Genomic DNA, 15868 nt, shown 5'->3' with positions numbered 1-15868 from the left:
CAACTGAAGCGTGCAGCATACACATTGAACCTAGCATAGTCAGCGGGGAGCAGTGGGACCAGAGGCAATAGAGAATACGTGTCTATTTGCTTGCGCGCACAAAAGTATGCTAGATATTTTTTTGTTTCGGCCGCTTTGTTTGCGGCCTATAAAGAAAGTTGGCGAGTGCGGGCTTTAAAAATAAATTAAATGCCATAAAACAAAAGGATTAGCTCGCACACTCACATTGGTGAGGCGTGGGGAGTGTGGAGCAATAAACAAAGCGTGGCAATGACAAAACTTAACCCTAAGCAGAACACAATAAAAACACTTAAAGCAGCCACACACACACGCGCAGTGCTTGAGATGACCCAGCTAAACATAAACAAAAACGCAAAATGGCGCAAACATGCCACACACACACACGCACAAACACACACACAATTGTAGCGCACACGAGAGATATGAACTAGAAATAAACAAATATTTTGTATACACTATATGCATATGTGTGCGTGCCTGCATGTGTGTGTGTGTGTGTGTTTGCTTATGCCTCTACGTTTAGCAGCAGCTGCCCCCTTCCCCGCATGCCGCTGTGAAATTAGTTGGCAATGATAAAGATAAGTAACGTAAAATATGCGGCCTTCGCAATGTTTCAGCCAAGCCCCATTGAATCTGCCTTGCGCCATTTTGTTGCTACAATTCGTTCGTATTTCTTTTCCCTTCCTCTTTCTCCTTATTTTTATATTTATTTATATATATATATATACATATATATTTTTTTTCCTTTGTTTTAACTTTATTTTTGGTTTGCTCTCTGCTGTCGCCATATTTGCTTTGTCTGGTTAGCAACAATACGGCTAGGATTTTTGGGCTTTAGCCACACAGCGGAAGGAGACAACACACACAATTTTATTATGCTTATTTGTGTGTGCATACACACACACACACACACACTCTCTCTCTCTCGCATAGACAAGTGTAGGCTATTTGCATAGAAAGACCATAAGCGCTACTTGAAACTACGTACATATATTGTATATAAATATAGAGCGCCCAGTTAAGATATACTAAAATAATATTTATCATAAGAGCCTTAAAACCAAAAAGAGTTTCCATTTCCCTGTCTGCGATTCTCATACTCTCCCTCTCTCCCTCTCTCTCTCTCTCTCTCTCTCTTTGTTGCTCCCTTTGTTTTCATTACTTTTATGGCCCTTTTGGGCTGTATAGTTCACACAATTTAAATGAAAATTGTTTTATTCAATAGTTTTTTGACAACAACAACGACAACAGCAACAACAAATACAACAATTTTTAAATTGTATAAATTAAACATTTCTTTCATCAGGGCCAACAAATCGAGTGTGTGCATATCACAGATTGCATTCGGGTTTTCAATCAATTGTTGAATTAAATTGTCTAAATTCATACCAAATGCGTGGCAAATCAACACACAAAAACTTTTAAAGAGACATCAAAAAAATAGTACAAACATATTTATCTATATGTACAATTTCCATATATAGTATATATTTATGGCTTGCCTCAATTTGCTGTCCGCAAATCTATTTTTGTGTTAAATTGTTAGGCAAATACAGCAGCTGCTGCTGCACATTTGCATTTAGCCAGGCATTCAAATTGTATTTTCAATAAACCAATACATTTATAAGCCCTAATACGCTAATATTCGATTCTTTGAGCCATGAAATAGCTGCTGATAATGTTTTGTTTTAAATAATTTGTAACGAATACAAACAATTCATCAATTTCGAAGGCACAATTGATTTAATGCACAGGCATATACATTACTCTGAGTTTGATTCCCAGAAGAGCAGAATTCCTTTTTTTTTCATATTAAAAATAAATATGATAAGAGCTAAGAAAACGCAAACATAAATAAATAAAGCACGTAAAATGCAAGATATTTGACTAAAAGGGAAGCTCAGCAAAAATAATATAAATATATAAAGCCCGTCAATCACATTAAATGCTTTAATAGATTTGTATTTAATCCTTTCAAAATTCATTTTAAATCTTTCCTTTAATGAAACTTAGGAAAAAGTTGATGTTAAAATAAATATATGTATAAATGTATTTAATTCGAATAAATTCTGAGTATTCCTCTTGAAAATCTTTTACGCTTTTGTTAAATTTACTCAGTACTCAGTTTCTTATGATGAAATTCCTGCTTAGTACTCATGCTGAAGATTCAGTTTCTTGTCTCACTGTGCATCTCAGGCATATTAGAAATCTCATCATTTTTGTACTTTTAAGAATTTAACATTCCAGATGACACAAATTGATTTGGGAGTCAACATTTTACAGATTTTAAGCGAGATATTTGTTTAGAAAAGGAAAGTGCCTTGCAAATATATTGATATAAAAGCTAATACTAGAGTAACCCATTAGAATTTAATAATACAAAACAATTTGTATTAAGCCCAGTGGTATTTTCGACGTATTTTTTAATAAGCTTAAATTTATAAAAAAAATTAAAATTGACTTTTAAATCCAAACTGCGTGGCTGAGTGTAGCAGTAGGTCGCTGGTTTAAATTCGGCAGTTAGTTTCAATTTTTTCTTTGTCTATTTAATCTGTCAAAAAAAAAAAAGTATATAGATGTTGTTTTTGCCAATCTTTCCATAATATAAATCTAAAAATCGTTCAAGCTTTCGAACATGCCCTTAATTAAACAATCTACCAGCTGCAATTGAAATACTTTTGTAAAGTTGTAACAATTACTGTCATAAATATGTAACATATTTACTGCATGCTGGGCAACTCAATTAGAATGCATTCTATTTGGGGAGCCAAAGACAAATGCATGAGCTGAGTCCTGCTGCAATGTTGAAGCCTGTCAAGCCTGTCAGATGATTGCTAATTGCTCAACACTCTTGTCTCTGTGTGTGTATGTGTGTGTGTGTGTTGAATAACTAAAAAGGGGCTTAAGTGGCAAACGCCGAGCTGATGATATTGCCATATTACACAACACTCGCTGACCGCAACAAAATGCATCGATTTGGCACATGTCTCGTTTGTCAGTGTGTGTGTGTGGGCGGGTGTGTGTACACGTGTGTGCGTGTGTAGTGATGGTTTTTAGGCATCAACAGATTTTGCATTTGGGTTATTTGTCATGCACAGAGTGCATAGCTGTTATTGTTGTTTTTAGCATTATTATTGTTATTGTTATTGCTGCTGCTGCTTGTTTTTCCATGTCGTCATCAACATTTGTTGTTGTTGTTGTTACTGTTTGCATATTTGCCATGTGGCATGTCCTTGTGGCATGCGTCCTGTTTTGCATGTGCATTATTATGCGAGTGTTAGTTAAATTGCAATTACAACGCAAATCACATTGCATGTAGCATTGTTGCATGCAACATGCCGTTGCTGTTGTCGTTGCCGTAACCATTGCCTTCCACAACACTAGACACAATGCTTATGGGCCATAATCGCAGCTAAAGCAGCAGCAGCTGCTACTGCTACTGCAACAACTAATGCTGCCATCGCCTGAAGGTGTTCCATTTGTTGTATTGGCCCGTGGCAGCCGGACATTTGGCCGTCCGTCTCATTGGGCACGCTGTCCCTCATAATCCCTGGCCCATTAGAAACATGCATTATTAACGCCTCGAAGCGGTCTGGCCAGGCCAAATCAAATGATTTGTTTGTCCTGCTAAATGCTTGTTCATTTATCTACATTTTAAGCTGCACACACTTTGATAATTACTTATGCCCATTGTCCTCGTGCCGACAACAACAACTCTGGAAATCAATTTACTTAGCAAATTTTCATTTTCACAGCGCCAATTGAAATGTAATTTACAGCTTTGCCACAATATATTATTGACACAATCCGTAGCTCGAATTTTGGGTATTTGTGCAACAAATTTCAGAAGTATTGCTCAAATACACTTGCCGACTTTTCAAGAAATAGCATTCAGTTTTACCAAATACCCCAACCACCCACATCATATCATATTGTAAATAATGAAAATTCTCTGCAATACGCCGAAAATCGAATTTCAAATATATTCGTATATACGTATATTTCTGGTGTCAACACTCGAAGAAAATCTCATGAACTATGGCACGTTACTCATATAGAAAAATCTTAATTTGAGTCAAAAATCAGAAAAACAATATATAATTTAAGATTAATTTGGGATATGTTGTTTATATAAAGAATAACGTATGTTTTTATAGATTAACTGCTCAAGTATTAAGAAATGTTGGTCCCGGACCTAGAGCCAGCCAAATAAATAGTTAATTCAGTATTTTATATATATATATTATAGTTTTAAATTAGTTGAGAATACTTTATTTATTATTTTTTTTATATATTTAATCAATTTTGAATTTGAATTTAGCTTTATATAGTTTTTATATTAATTTATTTATATATTTAATCAAGTTTAAATACGTTGAATATACTTTATATATGATTTTAATTATTCATGGCAATTTTAAATTGGTTTAAAATTGTTTAAATATTAAAGTTAATATTTTATTCCATTTATTTATTTTTAATAATTAATTTAGTTTAATATAGATTATAAATTGTTTGTATTATTTATTAAATATATTCTACATTTTAAATGAGTTTAATAAAAACTGACTATGCTTAAAATATTGAAAATAGCTTAAATATAAGATAAAATAATAAAGAGAGCATACGATGTGCAATACTTTAATTAAGCAGCTTGTTTTTTTTTTCATGTGTATGTGCAATACCAGTACAGATTGGTTTTCTGGCTGCTATCACATATGCACTTGAATTGCCAACGAAATTGCATGCGAACGGAAGTTCGTGCAGCCAAATGTCAGCTGAGTGCTGCGTTGAGATTGTTTGAGGTTATGCGAGGTTATTTGAGGTTATGTGGCAGATGCGTCGCACTTCATTTGAAGTCAGATTGTTTGATAAATTTTACAAAAATATTTATGCAATAAAGTAGTCAAAGTGATTGGCATTAAGAGAGGGAGATATACACAATTATAAAGCCACAAAAAAGCTTGTAGGACGCGCTGCTTAAGCTAAAACTTAAAATGTGGGTTTATGAGTGTGGACTCGCACAAACAAAAAGCAGCAATTTTGCAGTGCATACTTTGGGGCGCACTAACAAGCAATGCGTGCGAGCGGCAAACAAAAGCGGAGGCAACAAAGGCGGAGGCAACGCCCAACTATGACGACTCCTTGCCACAGCCCAGACGCAAAGTGTGCTCCAAATAGCAGCTCAAGTATTTTTAGAGACAGCAGAACAGGAAACGGATATAAAGGGCCAAGCGGGATAAACGGGGGATGCACATAGGAAGCTGCAGCTGAAGTTAAAACTGGTTGATACTTGCAGCATGTTGCAAGAAATCCAGCTGAGCGAAAGCATAAAGCAGGCGTAACAGAGACCCACTTAAAGATTGAGACAGTCGCAGCAGTTGGACTTGGCATGGACGTATAACTGGGAGTGGAAGCGGGACTGTCCTTGTGTGTATATGTGTGTGCACTACTAAATGGCCAAATACTTTTCTTTTTGGCACCTTAACAACGAAAACAGCTGCACAACAGCAACGCGAACAAAATATTGTTACATGAAAAATATCAAACAAATTGAACAAAATACATAAAATAAACCAAAGTTTTTTCCATGCTTCATTTCTTGTTTTCCTTTTTTTTCGTTCTCAGTTTTTTGTACACATAAAAAATGCTTGCACAAATGCTGGCCACACATTGCTTTACATTTTTCACAATGCACATACCCTGGAAATATTAGGTATAAGGGGCTAACTGACTGTGAGCTGCAAATATTTTAACTATTTTTAATTTTTGTGAGTTCGAAGTCAAGGTTTAAATGTGACTTAAAAAGGATTTTTAGCCGTTGGAAACATCAACATTTTAAAGCTAAAGTCGTATACAAAGCAAGCCTGAATAACTGGTATGTTCGGATATTAAGCTTCGATTTGATTCCTATTCCTATTTAAAAATACATGAACCGCAGCTCAAAAATGATTTAATACAAAAAGCCTTGAAAAACAGAAATCTTGATATGTTTTCATATCTTTATTCAGCATGGGATCGGTTCAAAACTCTTTCAGGGAAAATGATATGAAATCGAAAAGTATATTATTCAAAATATGGTATATAGGGTACAAGTATACCTATATGTTCCACCAGAATTTCCAAATCAGATCAGCCCTAAAGCAGAAATGCTTTAAATATACATCTCTAGAAATTATCAAAAAGAAAAATATATTTTTCGGCAACACCAGTGCCCACTAACTAATTTAAAGGGCATTCGTAAAGTCGTGCAACATTAATAAAATCATTTTTTATATTCAAGTTCGTGTTGTTTGCTTGCATTGGGATAAGTTTTGCAATTTACAAGTGTTTGTAGATTTTGCAAACAAAATGCAAGTAAGCACAACAGAAATGAATTTTTCATAAAGTTTTCAAATAGCGAAACAAAAGATGAATGTATGAAATGCATATTTACAGCATTTACAGTATATTTCAGCAATCAGTTTATAAATGAATTAAACGTTGGCACGTTGCAGCGTTAATGAGCTATGGACAACACGAACACACACAAGCACAAAAATGAACGGAGTCTGTGGCAGGCGGCTTGTGTCAGCTGGTGGCAGCTGCAACCTCTATATGCCACACAGTTTTTGGCACCAACAACTGACCGCGCTATCCGCAACTATCCACACCAAAAGCCATGATTGATAACATCTCAACATAAATATGCACACACACACAGAGACGGTAAGCCATTGCAGGACACGTGCGGTGCACATTTAACGCGACCGAGAAACGTGGCTGTTGGCTCGTTTGTTGTTGGCCGGTTGACTGGCCTTATCGCATTCGGGCGAAACACGTGTAACTGTTGGCCATATCACGGCCACTGAACTGCACGCGAGTGTGTGTGTGTGAGTCATTCTGTCAGCTGATTATTGTTGCATGTTGTTAAATAAATGCAACGTTAAAGCTCACACAGGCCACAAGTGAAGCATACCGCACGCAATCACGAGACAGTGCGTGCAAAAAGTCGCTGCACAAAAGAATTTTTCTGGCAACTTGGCGCTCAAGAGCTGCGTGAAAAATGGTTGAGAATGTTAAGGCTTGAAAAAAAAGCACACAAATTGCCAAGAGTCAAGAGGTTTTTCAGTTGGGTTTTTGCTGCTGCTGTTGCTGCTGCTGCTGCATTGGGGCATGAAAAACTATGCGGCAAGTGTAATAAAAACTAAGTAGCTTTCAAGCCCATTGCTTTGGCCCCACAACAGAAAGAAGCTGAAACATTATGCAAAATTGTTGGCCGGACTGCCGCTGCCGCTGCCGCTGCCGCTGCTACTGCTGCGGCGGCTGCTTACTTAACGTTTTGTGTGGGCGTGATTGTTGCTACATGCTGCAACAAAATTGCGACGCTGCCACTCTGCCACTCTGCCACACGCTGGGTGAGAATGTGTCTCTAATAACCTAACGTGCCGCTCGCATTAAATATGCTAATTTTTACAGTGAATACATTTTAAGGCAGCAGGCGACACCGCCAAAGCAAACCCCTACATGCCACCTGACTGCCGCCTGCCGGCTGCCTTCCGCCTCCTCGACCCACTTCCGCTCCGCCAGCATCCTCATCAGGCATATTATTTGCAAGGCAGGCAACCGCGCGCATATTAAGTACATCTTGCCTCATGTACGTGTTGTAGGCCGTCATGTTGCACGGCCCGCCCGTTGACATTTAGCGCGACAGCGACAACAACCGCAACAGCTACAACAACAACAACAACAACATATACAACAACAAAGCTGGAATTGAGAAAAATTACGTTGCAAATGCTTGAAGAAAAATTATAAAAGCATTTTTTCGGTATGACAAGATTTTTGCTTACGCTCATTTGTTGTTCTTTGTTTTTTTTCTTTGGCATACAGACATAAATATATATATACACACATATATATAGGTATATATATTATCATTTTGGCATGGAGTCTGATACGCAGAAAAATAGTCGCTACTCTACAAATTATACAGAATTTTGCGAGTCGAGCAATTGGCCTGTGCATTAAGGCATTTAAGGCTTAGCTTAAACTTGAGAAAAAAATCAGTAAAATAATTAACGCTGCAGGTAGCTCGCTTATCCCAGAGGCAGAGAAAATAGTAATACTTTGTATAACCAAGAAACTTGCATTCCAGATAACATGGCTATAACTCTCAAATCGCATACTTTAAGGTTAAAGGCTCAGTCTGCAGCCTACGCCAACTGAACCAAGCGATTTGGCAAGCACATTAAAGCTCCTCAAAAGCTCAAAGCAACAAAAATCGTTTTTAATATTAAGAAAACCTGCTTTATATTTAATAAATTTGTATATTTCTAAATATATTTTGGTCATACATTTGCTACTTTGAGCTAATTTTGTATGGCTTTAATCAAAGCCTACACAATAAAATTACCGTTCCCTGAAGGGTATTTTGAAATTTGCTTAGATTTTGTTGCACATGTTTTAACATTGTCAGCACCGAAAAAGTCCTTTTCGTTGTTTTTGTTGTTTGTTGTTTTTATGTTAAAAATATTCAAATTATTCTACGGCAACTTTCGTAAGCGTCTGCCTGGCAACCAGCAGATTCACGAGATTCATTTTCCCTCTTCTTTCTCCCGACACCATTCACCTTCCACCCTGCAACCCTGCCACGCTGCCAGCAACATCTCACCTGGCCCTGGGCTGTCGTCATTGTCAGTGAATTAAAAACGTCATAAGGGCTTATTTAAATAAATTATGAACATGCTGCAGAACAGAGACGTGGCCACATTGCGTGGGATTTTCAATAAATGTAAATAACTCAGCGCATAAGTGAGCCATATTAGCCCCAGCGAATCTTCAGACATTAGAAAGCCATGTGAGAAAAAGCAGCCGTTGCCCAGCTTATTCCTCAAGGAAATTAAAACAACCAACAAGAGCGACCAAAGTTCAAAGTTTCGCACTCTTAATATATACTTTTTCGTTGTTCGGCGTTCTTATTTTGTTTTCCGTATGCCCCGTACCAAAAAGAATAAATGGTTTGAGAGAGGGTATCTTAATGTTGTCTACAAGTTAGTTACAGGCAGGTGTAAACAGAGAAGCGTAAAAAAATCGGACAAGGCATAAATAAATAAATGCACAGAAATCGCGTCTAATTTAAAGAACAAATTCAACAACAATTTTCAATTAAAAATTAAGTAAAGAAACTTGCTAAGCAATATTTTTCATTATTTCTGTGCCTCATTGAATTCAGAAACTATGTGAATCACACTTATGAATTTTGGAATGAAGGCAATTATATATTTGAAATTATCGGAATGCTCCAGCAGTGAGAAACGACCGCTAAAAAATGCTTTTGTTGAATAGATATTTAGAAATGTGTTAATATATATTTTTTTATTTTTATTTTTTTATTTTATTTGAAAATAGAAAATAGCAAAGCTAATCTAGGCTTGGAAATTTTTGAAAAGTATGAGGAAAACTTATATAATATAAGGATAGAAAAAGATATCTGTATATCTCCATTTATCTATATGTTTTACGAGATGTTATCTTATGATCTTTTAACTAGCGAGTTCTACCGGAAACATCTTAACCCATTATTGGCTTTTCAGCCTGGGCGGAAACCTCTTTATCTAAATTATATACCTTATTCTACACTAAAGTAGAGTGTATATTTTGAAACAACATTCTTTTTTATTTTTGTTTCTAATAAATGAAACTCCAGACCTCAAGCCAACCAATTAAATATTTAAAAGGTCCCCAAACCAACATTATATAATAAAAATTGTTTCACTTGAAAGAATAATATACATAATTAGAAAATATTTTTAATATTTTTTTAAATTTTTTTAATTTTTGTCGACTTTTAATAGTGGAAAAAACAATATTTTTGTGTGCACTAAAAAAATAAAAAGAAGTTAATATTAATAATCTATTTTCGGTTCTCTACAGATATTTGCAGGGCATCCGTAAGTCGTACATTGCTGCTTGTAATTTCTTGGCGTTAATTTTATCTTTCTGTACAATTTGTTTCTATTGCTGCTAAATGAAAAGTTGTTGCGCCGCACTTTTGCGCCTCTGGCGCTGTCAAAACTTTTGTATTTTTGGCAAACAGAAATAAAATTAAGAAAATTACTTGGCCAAAAGCAAATGGAAATCCAAGCGTTAACGATCAAAACAAACCATAAAATGTAGTTTAAGCTAAACAAAGTCGGAAACAGAAAGCAGAATGAGAAGCACAATTCGAGCTAGTTGAAGAGAATTTTTATGCACTTTTATTTCTATTGTGGCAATTTGGCAGCGTGCTGCAACAGTGGCAAGTTGGGCCAGGGGCAGGTGCAGGGGGTATTCACACTCAAAGTGGCAATAATCAGCAGCCGAAAATGCAAACGAAATGCAAAACGTGCCTGGCTCAAGATACAGGTGCAGCTCGGCTGCCTGTTGCTGCATTTAGCGCCCAGCTCCAGTTGGCCCAACCCCTGCCCTGGTCCGCCCTTGCCCCTGTCACTGTCACTGCCCCTATGCTAAGCTTGCAACAAGCGTTGGCTCTTTGTGCCACAGGATGAGGCAACGAGAATATGTGAATGGCAAAGTGTGCAAATGGGCTAAACGAAGATGCGGATGCGGATAGACAAAAGGAGAGGACGCTTCAAGTGTGGGCGGGGCTGAGGCTCTGGCTGCTTGCAGCAGCTGGTGGCAAACAAAGGCGAAAGGCGAGCTGCGAACTACGAACTGCGAGTGGTGTAAGTGAAAGTGAAAGTGAAAGTAACGCTTCATTGTTATCCTGGACGGCAGCTCGTCCTGTTACTTGTCTTGCTTCTGGCCCAACACACAATTGCTAAAAGATAAACTTGCTCAGGGAGTTGGTTGGGGGCGTGGACAGCAGAAAAAAAAGTGTGCAAAGCAAATCTCACAACAATTTGGGTCAAACAAGCAAATTGCATTCTGTTTAGTGGCCCTTGTTGTTGCTACTATTGTTGTTGCTGTTGTTGTAAGTGCAATTGCATTGCCTCCTTTGAGGTTAAGCGCCGTCGAGATTTCCATGTGGAGCATGTTTTGCCTCTCCTCAGCTCCAGCTCCTCACCTCTCAATTCTCCAGCTCTCAGCTGTGGGCTATTGGGCAATGCAAACATTTTGCTCAACTTTTTGTTGATTTAGTCTAGCCTCCCTACGCCCCATTTCCCTCCTCCTCACACTATGTTGTCTCTTTAGCCAAGTCTTCGAGCATTTCGCAGAAAAAAAAACAAAAAAAAAAAAAAAAAACAATTGAAAAGTGAAAACAGAAAAACAAGTTGAAAGTTTGCCGTTTTCCCGCAGTTTTTCTTATGGTGCTTTGATTTAAGCGTTAGTCAATGTCATTAAATGGCAAAATGCATGCACCATATGAATTTGTGGCCACAGGATGCTCAAGGATGCCGCGCCAGACGTTGGCTGACAACTTATGCAAATTTTCATGCAATTGAGACGCACTCGCGGCGTGGGTGTGTGCTTGTGTGTGTAAAAATGTAAAGTATGTGTGTAAAGTGTTCGTAATGCAGCTCACTTTGCCTGGCGAAAGTGCCCCTGAACGAGGAGAGCAAAGGATAAAAGTCATAAGTAAATTGCTTTTCAAGCTTCTCAAGGATGTGCGTTAAAATACAATAAAAAAACACTTGCCACAATGGAATTTGAAAATATATTGAATTAGAGGGCACAATTCAGAGTTAAACATCTCTTTAAGTGCAATCCAAAATATCGAAATCCGATTTCCAGTTAATGGACGAAGTTAACTAGAGTCATGATAAGCTAACTCACATTTAGCAGAACTCCAATTTAAACCTGTTCTCTCTATCTGTTTCTCTCTCTGTCGTTCCCTGTTTAATCGTTCACTAAAGCGAGCTGCCAGCTTATAAACATTCCGCTTATTATTCCCAAAAAGTAAAAGTTTAAATTTCATTTTATGTATATACCCTAAACCCATTAAAAAGGGGTTAATGTTTTTGTGCAAATGTATGAGACAAGCAGAAGAAAGCATCTACAACCTCCTAAGGTATATATACATTCTTGATCAGCATCAATAGTCGAGTCGATCTATCAATGTACGGCTGTCCGTCCGTCTGTCCGTATGTATTAAAACCGCAAAGCAAGGTGCATAAATCTTCAAAAAGGCGCTGACTATCTGGACCTACGCTGGCCAAGTCTGGGGCACGGCGTCCAATAAGAGTATTCCAAGCCAAGGCAGCACGCAAGGTTGCCGGCTTGCCATGGTACGTAACCCTCAATGTTAATATCAAGTAAGCTAAATACCTGCAACTATGCCCTCCTCTCACAGTCATTCGCTTGGTAGAGATCAGAAAGTACTGATCGATTCCAGCGCCAAATAATATAAATAGAAATAATAAAAAAAAAAATTTCCGCCTACTGCCCGCGCAGTACGAGTTGGTTTCCGAAAATTGATAACTTGCCCCGTTTCCACGCAAAGGATAAAAGTCCATATCGAAGCCCTGGTTTTTGAGCAAATCTCTTAGTTTTTTAAAGCTATTTTCCCCTAACTAGACATGTCGCTTCTAAAATAAACAGATCAAGTATCAATCAATTCCAGCTACATGTCTTTATTGAACACGAGTTTTTCGGCAAAGACACAGACACATATTCATGGACGTCTTTAATAAATTCTATTAACAGCATTTCAATTGCGATTGGCTTGTTAAATTGTGCTGCTATTTTAATTGGATAGAGGCGGTAGCGAGTAGTGCAGTCGGTAAGGGGTTCGAGTCCAGTCAAGGAACTTTTATTTTTCGTCAAGCAGAGGTGGGGGCAAGCAGTTCTGTTGGTTACGGGTTCGAGTCCAATTGAGGGAACTTTCTATTTTATTTTATTTATATTTATTACTGCTAAAGCAAACTACCTCCAAGCAAGAGCATTTGGTGTTGGTAGAAGACAGGTTCAGGATATCCCCTAGTCGGGAGCTCTCTTATTTGTTCAGTTACTAGTTAGTTGCAAGAATCGCTGAAAAAGTTGCCCCTAAATTTGGACCCTAGTTGTTGTTATGATTGCCCACGGTAAATTTCGTATAAATAAATTATTTTGATAATATTTATTTAGCTGATAACTTTCTCAGTGCCAGCATTTAGCTCAGCAGAGAACATTTCAATCAAACAATCCTAAGGGACCAATTAAATTTAACAATCACCCAAAAAGTATCCTAAAATTAATCAGAAGCAGCAAGGCAGGAACTTGATAAAGTATTTAATGAACCATCTTCCTCATTTAATGTAATTTTCGATTGAAGCTGTTTGGTATTTTGTGTCACCACAAAAGATTCGCATCTCATTGAGTAGCAAGATTTATGCAGCGTGCGATTGAGATTTAATTAAATTGCCACTTGGCTTTGACAGCTGCAACAGAATACAAGAACCGGCTGCAGCCGATTGGCCGTTGCAGTTACTGCTGCAGTTGCAAGAGGTTGTAGTCAGCCCCACTTGGTTGGACAGGTTCAAACCCGACTCCAAAGCGAAGGCAACGGCAAATATTAACTGTGTTAAAGCGCCAACAGAAACGGGAGCAACAACTGTGTCAACTGACAATGCCAATGGTGGCAGACAGAACCTTGCCACTTGCCTCTTGCCACCCGCTGCTGCACTTGCCAAAGGGTGTTTCAGGTTTCAGATGAAACATAGAATATAAATATAAATATAAATATAAATATAAATATAAATATAAATATAAATATAAATATAAATATAAATATAAATATAAATATAAATATAAATATAAATATAAATATAAATATAAATATAAATATAAATATAAATATAAATATAAATATAAATATAAATATAAATATAAATAATGTCAATATGAATAAAACCAATAAATTCGTAAGGGTATTTAATCTTCGACTTACCAAACATTTCATTTCTTTCTTTTTTCCTTTTGCCTTTTTTTGTATTTTCGCTAACTGTCTTTGGTGTTCGTGTAGTTAAGCACAATTTTAATTGATAAATTGCCACTTGGGCCATTACTTGTCGCTCTGGTGGCGCTGCCTCTGCCTCTGTTAGTGCCTTAGTCGCTGCCTCTGCCGCCGGCTCTGCCGCTGCCTCTGCCTCGGCTGTCGACAAGGACGCTTTGAATAATTTGCTGAGTTGGCAGCGAGCTGCCATCGAGGCTTCGTGCTGCCTGCCCCCAGCTGCTGAACGGGTTCTAAGTAACGTTTACATCATCAAATAAAATAAAATGCTTGGACTCATTTAAAAAGCAATTAAATATTAAAAACACTTGTACAATTGTCGTTGATGGCAGCGACGTTGGTGGGCGACGGCGACGTTGTGGTCCAAGGGGCTGGCGTGGGGGCGAACTCACCACTGACTTTTGGAATTTTGATTGTTTCTTTGCTTCTCATTTACAAGAAGCGCCCGTGGCGGATGAGGGGCTGCGGTTTTGTTTGAGTGATTATGCAATTAATTAGAATCTCTTTGGATACGGTAAATGTTAAGCGGATTAATGCGGGGTGTGGCGAGGGGTGTAGATTGTAATTGATTCGTAATACAGTGCGAGCGCACGAGCAGCGCAGCCAGGGAAAAAATCAACAGCAAAAGCGAATATAAACAACGGTTATTTGCAATCAAAACGCGTTTGGCTACCGACCGAGTTAACGGAATCGTTTCCTATGCGGCAGTCAGTTTATTAAAAGCGGTTCCGTACACGCGCCAAACAACAGACGGCAAAAAAGAAAAGCGAATAAGCAAAAACAATGCGCGACGCGATCAAACACGCAGCAAGAAAAGCCAACAGACAAAAACAGCAAAAACAACAATAGCTGCTATGTCGGCCAATTTGATACACATCCGCAACGAGAAAAAAAATATTAAAAGAACACGACGTACACACGAGTTGAAACAACGAAAACTTAATGCCCTTCAATACTGTGAGACGGGCATAGGGCGACTAAAGCGAAATGCCGAAAATAAAGCTTTCTATAGGCAAGACGTGAGCTGGACTGCAAGTGCAAGGCGAGCAAGAGCAGATGTACAAAGTAAAGCAACAAAACGATAAGAAAACGGCGAATTACAAATGTATGTGTGTATACATATGTAATTTCACCACGATCTTATCTTTAGCAGCATCACATACATACATAAGTCCGAAGGTATTTACACCATGGATAAGGCAAGAGAGGCAGAATAGAAGAGCTGGGCTGCAGAAGTGAGACGAACCGAACGAGACGACAAAACGAAAACCATAAGAGCAGCGCAGTAATGAGGTGTTAAGGCGAACTGACAGAGGGAGGAAATGTGAGGCAGATGACAACGGCAAGGCGACTAGAGCAAGACAAAGATGGTGTCAAGATCAAGAGCGAACCGTTGAAAGCGGGACATTGAAAGCGAGATGTCCAGAGTGAAGCTAAGAAAAACGAGATGCCGAATGCACTGCGATGTAAATGAGGAGAGCAAAACTAGGAGGCATACAGCGAGAACAAAATAAGAAAAGCGAGAAGACGAATACAGAGGGACCAGATTAATGAGAGCAAAGAAATAACTCAAAGCTTAAGCTCGCAAATTTAGTAGTGTACAATAAGTGAAATACCCTTTCCTACCCATGCTTAATAAGTAAAGGGTACAAAAAGACTAAACAAATTTATACATAATCGAACTCTTAAAACAATTTTAAAATTATAAAATTCATGTTTTACTCAAATTTGACCAACTTAAACAAATTAAATTTAAGCTGGTCTTAAACAAAACTATTAAAACCAACCTCATATGCCCAAGCAAGCTGATAATACCCTTTATCGCAGAGTAAATCAGGGCAGCGAATCTAAGGAAAGAGAAAATAAATGTATGTATATAAAACTGAGGGCCCACATAAGCGTTGAAAATATTCCATTAATTTGATTAGACTTTCG

The sequence above is a fragment of the Drosophila montana genome, unplaced genomic scaffold (assembly GCF_035044405.1).
Source record: "Drosophila montana isolate Dmon_TW-CO22-7 unplaced genomic scaffold, ASM3504440v1 contig_3200_1, whole genome shotgun sequence".
NCBI lineage: Eukaryota > Metazoa > Arthropoda > Insecta > Diptera > Drosophilidae > Drosophila > Drosophila montana.
The sequence above is the reverse complement of the archived record's forward strand: the minus strand, read 5'-3'. Positions refer to the sequence as shown.